The following is a 6,000-nucleotide window of genomic DNA, read 5'->3' as shown; positions in this document are numbered from 1 at the left end:
AGTGTTAATTAATTCCTTGGAGGGCTTTGGTGCTTAGTAAGGCTTGAGGGCATCAAGTTAACAAGACCGCTCACATATAGAATCTGGACTGCTGCATATTGACATCAGTTTAAACAATAACCTGAAGAGGGCATGCCTTCTCCTCAGGACGCTGTGTCCTTCCACCACCAATGAAAGAACGTGGTCGATGTTCAGGTTTTTAGTGTTCTCCTAGATATGGGTCCCTTCAAGGGCTAGTGAAATGGCTCAGGAGTTAAGAGCACTAGCTGCTTTTCCAGAGGTCCTGAGTTCAATTACCAGCAACCATATGGAAGCTTACAACCATCTATAAGGAGATCTGTTGCCCTCTTCTGGCATGCAGGTATACATGCAGCAGAGCACTTATTAAATAAATACGTAAATAAATAAAAAAGTTTTTAAAAAAGAATCTGATGAAAGCAATGCATATTCTGCCTAGAGAAAACACACATGCACAGTTTTGCCTATAACATAGGTACCTTCTCTATCCCCACATGCAGAGCCTGTGTTTGATTCAGCAATAAGGTCCTCCAACTCTCACACTGTATAACTCTATCAACAGCCAAATGGGCCCATGAGCTCTGCCACTTCAAATCCTCCACCTCATGAGTCTTGTTGTTTGCACCAGTCTCTTAATATCTGTAAAATTAAAAACACCAAGACTAATTTTCTCTCTGCAGCACTACAGACAGAGATAGAGGATTGCATCAAGTACAGTTATTAAATTTCCATATTTAGACATGCAAAAACAGGCTCTTCTCAGGTCCTTGGAAGTCATTCAGTTCCCAATAATTAGATCAGCAGATGTGGCCATAATTCTCCACATTTCTCTCAGGTGTCTTGAGGCTAAGTGAGGTCCTGAGTAAGTGGAAGCTAAGGCCCTGATGGATTGTTGGGTGGAGTTTAAGGCCCTCTTTCAGGTGTTGTCCTGAACCATCCACAGGTCTAGATCACCCACAAATGCATGCAAAAAAAATCAGACCAGATGAGATGTCACCTCCCCTATGTGCTCTTTCTGGCATTCAAAGCACACTGAACTCTTTGATCTCCAACAGCATTGATAGTCTGGCTATTACAATGGGTTTTGGTGAAATATTTGTCTGCCTCCTCAGAGTATGAACAACCCAAAATCCAAGTCATATGATCATCAGATTCCTAATAACTACAGAGTGAAGAGAGATCACTGTCAGTGCTGTCTGCTCTTCTCCAATATCCCAGCTCTTCTCAGTTCCAGGAGAAGCCGTGACCAACTCTGGTCAGTTGGCATTCCAATCCTCAGCCTCATCAGAATAGCTGATGGCTGGAACTTAAGCCAATCCTGGGATTTTTTTTTACTGAGGCTGTCAGAGAAGAGGCATTTCTCTTCTACATGGGTAATGAAGCTGATTTGTGGGCATCTTGAAGTTCCAGTGACTGTCACTAATGAGGGGATAGATGGAGCATGAGCCCAGAGGAAGGCCCACTTAAGGAACAGCAAAGTTGAGAGATGGAGAAAGAAGCAAGGTCCTAATGGTTTTAGAGACTCTGGAATCATCCATGCTTGCAGCCAGTGCCACACATTCCAGTTTCATCAATCAATTTCTTTGTAGCCTCAAGTGGATTTCTGCCATCTATAGCCATGAGTCCTGGATAAGCCTCCCAGATTCCTTCAGATTTATTCTTCTTTGCCATAATGAATATACTCTGGGCATGAGGACAGTGGTGACTTTGCTTGGGGTTATAAATCAGCTTCAAAAGTGGATGAAACTTAGGTTACTGGACATTCTCCTCTGCCTGGGAGTCAGCAGTAGAACAGACGCAAAACCATTAGAGAATGAGATATTCATTCAGCAAAGTCCCCCATGATCCAATCCTGGCCACAGAGGCACAAAGGGAACCCTTCCAAAACAGTAAATGCATAGACTGTTTCAACACAAATGGAGTTTTCTATCCTGTATGATATTCAGAGTCAATGGGGAAAGTAAAGGGAAAGCTAAATGTAAGCAGCTCAAGGTATCATCTCCACCTTGTCTATTCTCTCTACCCTATGGTTGCTGCTGTTGCAATCAGCCTCAAGTACTCAATTTAAGTGATTCTGAGCGGGTTACCATAGTTCATGCTCACAGTGCACCTGACATGCTAGGATCCTCACCCCAGCCTGAAAGGGGTGATTTGCCTCAGGAATGGTAGGACTACTATTGCTATGATGAAACACTGTAGCCAAAAGCAACTTGGGAAGGAAACGGTTTATGTGACTTACACTCCTATACCCATAGTCCTTCAATGAAGGAAGGCAGGACAGGAACTCAAACAGAGTGAGAGAACCTAGAGACAGCAAGTGATGCAGGGGTTATGGAGGGGTACTGCTTACCGGTTTGCTACCATGGCTTGCTTATCCTACTCTCTTATAGAACCTTGGACGAGCAGTCCAGAGGTAGCATCACTCACAATGGTCTGGGCTCTCCCCACATCAATTATTAAATTAAGAAAATGCTCTATAGGCTTGCCTATAGCCCAATATTATGGAAGTATTTTCTTAAATGGAGTTTACTCCCCTCAGATGACACTAGCCTGTGCAAAGTTGAGATAAAATTAGCCATCACAGTAACTGGGTACTGTGGGACCTAGGACCTGTGTTTAGGGTTCTGAATGTTGTTGAGTAACCCTAGGAACAATCTCCTTCAGTTTGGAGCTAACTTTTCGCAAAGTATTAGTTTGTAATTTTATTGTACTGATGCTTGTAAATCTATCTGCTCTGTACATGTCAGTTCTTTATTACTAAATAAGTATAGTAGCTACTTTTGTGTTGCTGTGACCAAACTATTTGATACAATTAATTTAAGACAGGAAAGGCTTATTAGGACTCACCATTTTCACTCATCATTGTGGAGATAACATGACAAAGCAGCTCATTTCACAGTAGTAGGACCATGCAGCTGAGGCCCCTCAAAGCATTGTGGACCAGGAAACAGACAATAACAAGAACCAGATCTGGACCATAACTTTTAAAGGCTCAGCCCCATTGATCTACTTCCCCCAGCCAAGTCTTGCTTCCTATAGATGTCGCAGACTTGAGAATAGCCACCATCTGGGGACAACATTCAAAATATGAGACTAAGGAAGATGTTTACTGGCTTGCTACATCCAGACTGTGGCATTGGGCTAGTAAGTGATCCATTTTTTTAAATATCCATGTACAGTTGAAAAATATCAGTTAGCAGCGCTTGGGAAAGCAGGCCTTGCACCTCTCCTGGGCAGCACAGTAGTCGGGGGGGACATGGGTCACCAGCCCTAAGGATGAGAGTGAGGGAGAACTGGCCCCACCACTCATGAGGTGGCATGGGTGTAGGGGTGATGGCCTCCCCCCTCACCACTACCTGCAGCAGTTGGGAGAGCTGGCCCTGGGGTCATGAAAGTAGGTGATTTGGCCCTGTCCCTTACTAGCTGCAACACTCGAGCAGAGTTAGCCAGCCCAAAGATGTAAGAATCAGAGAGCTGGCCTAGCCTCAAAAAGGCTGTAGCATTTGGGAGAATGAGGTCTGTACCTTGACTGGTCAGCACAATGACACTGAATCTGGAAGTGTGGATGCATGCAGGTGAGCTGGCCCTGAGGGTGTGAGACCAGGAGAGTTGACTCTGCTTCCTTCCTACTGGTGACAGCATTGGGTGGTCTAGCCAGAGTAGTGCTGGAGAGAGGTTGGCCAGCTTTGCTACCATCAGGCCCAGATATAGTGCTCTGAGATGGCCCGCCCCAAAATCTATATTATCTGCTTGGTATGTAAGAGGCAGACCTGCTAGTAAAAAGTTGCTGGATCTCCATGACACAGGGCAATAACAGGATGACTGAGAGGAGTCCAGATGAGGATCCAATATTGATGGTGTCAAAAACCAGAGATCTAGAACCAGACCAATGACTCAATACAGTGAACATTTGCAGTAAAAATGTATAGACATAGGGATATACTGTAGGAAACACTGTGACATACTACAGCTTCCATGATGAGATGTTTTCAATGCTTTCTATGTTTTTGTTGATATGTGTGTGTGTGTGTGTGTGTGTGAATGTGTGCATGTGCGTGTGCATGTGTGAGTACGTGTGAGTACGTGTGAGTACGTGTGTGTGTGTGTGTGTGTGTGTGTGTGTGTGTGTGTGTGCTTTATTTTAGGAGGGAGGTTGCAAGAGTGAGGAGCAGATGTGAGATGTGAGGGGACAGGGAAAAGAACGGGACTGGGTGCATGATGTGAAACTCACAAGAAATCAATAAAAAGCTTGCAAAAAATGCAGTTAAATGACAAGTGACATAAGTCTTCTCTATAAAAACCACTTAATTGAGCTTTTACCCTCTAAGCAATCTTGCTGGCCCTTCTTTTCTGTATATTTTATAAAAAGCTTTCTATCCTTGGTGCCTTGGAGCAAATGTTTGTTTTTTCTATGAATTCCAGGCCAGCCTGCTCTACATTATGAGACACTGTCTTAAACAAATAAAGTTCTTACCCTTGTGGTACTTAGGTCCCATGGGTCACCACTGGGGAAAGAATGGCACAAAATGGGCAGAATCAGAAAAAAAATAATAATGTCAGCTGTATTTTTAATTTTTTAATAACATAAGGGAAACTAGTATTTGAATAATTTAAAGGCTTTTTTTTAGAGTTTTCATTAAAAAGTACCTTTAGGGTTGAAGAGATAATTCAACAGTTAAGAGCACATACTGTTCTAACAAAGGACCCAACTCTGGTTCTCAGTTCCCACACCAGGTGGTTTACAAATACCTATAGTTCCAGTTCCTGGATATTGGATGCTTCTGGTCTCCATGGTCACCTTCATACATATGAACATACAAACACACTTAAAAATAAATCTTTTAAAAGGAAAAACAATACCTTTGCCTTTGAGGCATTGACTCTCCTACCAAACCATTTTTTTTTGTTTTTAATAGTTTTAAATACATATGTACTAAGAGCTAGAAGGAGGTGAATGTTTCCACTGTACAGAAATGGTAGATGCTTAGAATGGACAAGTTTTATATACCCTTGATTTATATACTGTGTACATATGACATAAGCATTATAGCCTATAAACATGCATGATCTTTATGTTTTATGTATCAATATAAAAGATCAAATTTAATTCTTAAAAAAAAAAAAAAAAACAGACACCATGGAGGGAACTTTACTACATTCTGTCACCAGATCTTCACAACTATACCAAAAGGTAAGAACTTCAGCTGTTTTAGAGATCAGTACTTATCCAGGGGTGACTTCCCCTCCAAGAGACAAGTAGCAAAGGCTAAAAGGAAGAAAACTCCCATTCCTGATAAAACAGCCCAGGGATGCTGTCAGAGTTATACAATGTGGAGGACAGTTGGGTTAAAAGACAACCAAGGGCCAGGTGGTGGTGGCACACGCCTTTAATCCCAACACTTCGGAGGCAGAGGCAGGAGGATTTCTGAGTTCGAGGCCAGCCTGGTCTAGAGTGAGTTCCAGGACAGCCAGGGCTACACAGAGAAACCCTGTCTTGAAAAAAACAAAAACAAACAAACAAAAAAAGACAACCAAGGATTGCCCACTTTCAACACCCAAATGCTGAGGAAGTGAAAAGCTTATTGCAGATGAAGAAACTATCTACCAAGGTCCCCTAGACAGTATAGGAGGCAAAAGAATAGCCATCCAACTTGCAAGTATATCATCTTCCATGGCAAATGGAAAGAAGTCTAGTTGGAAATGGATTTAAGGTTCCTAATCCATTGGCCCTAAAGTAGGGAGATGAGCTTGGATCAGCCAGGTAGACCCAGTCTGATCACTAGGTTCCTTATGAATAAGAAAGGTCGGAGGGTCTGTGTCACAATATTACTGGGATGGTCAAGACCCATTGCTGACTTCCAAGGTGACAGAATGTGTTGACCCCAAAACCTAGCTCCTGCACCAGAAGAGGAGGAAGTCTAGTTAGCCCAGGGAAAATCACTGGTAATATGTTAGAATTGTACCTGTGGTTTCTGAATAAAA

This window comes from Apodemus sylvaticus, chromosome 1 (genome assembly GCF_947179515.1).
Source record: "Apodemus sylvaticus chromosome 1, mApoSyl1.1, whole genome shotgun sequence".
Lineage (NCBI taxonomy): Eukaryota > Metazoa > Chordata > Mammalia > Rodentia > Muridae > Apodemus > Apodemus sylvaticus.
The sequence above is the reverse complement of the archived record's forward strand: the minus strand, read 5'-3'. Positions refer to the sequence as shown.